This window comes from Monopterus albus, unplaced genomic scaffold (assembly GCF_001952655.1).
Source record: "Monopterus albus unplaced genomic scaffold, M_albus_1.0 scaffold92.1, whole genome shotgun sequence".
NCBI classification, from domain to species: Eukaryota; Metazoa; Chordata; class Actinopteri; order Synbranchiformes; family Synbranchidae; genus Monopterus; species Monopterus albus.
Window position 1 is genome coordinate 1,578,114 of NW_018127972.1, and position 428 is coordinate 1,578,541.

Sequence of the window (428 nt, forward strand, 5' to 3'; positions counted from 1 at the left end):
AGGGAAATGATACGTAGTCCTGTAGATGAGTAATAACCGGGTGTTTGACCAACTGCAGGAGGTGAGGAGATGGAGAGCTGGGCCGAGCTGCATAGGTAGGGTCACTCCTGGGCTGGTCGACGGAGATGGTAGTTACTGAAGGTAGGGACAGAGAGATGAAGGCAATAGTGGAAAAAGATAGGCGACTGTGCATTGACCTGCCTGGGAGGAGAGAGTGGAGCCACGGTCTGGAGGAACAGTCCTTCGGGGAAACACAAAACAGTAGCTGGCAAGGGGATAAATACATACAAAAACAACGACAACATATGGAGTAAGGTTGGCCTAGTGACTAGAAAGAACTGGCAAGTGACTGAGGAGTGAAACCGGGTAATATAGGGAGTGACCTAATCAAGTGCAGCTGGTGATAAGGGAGTGAGGAACAGGTGAAC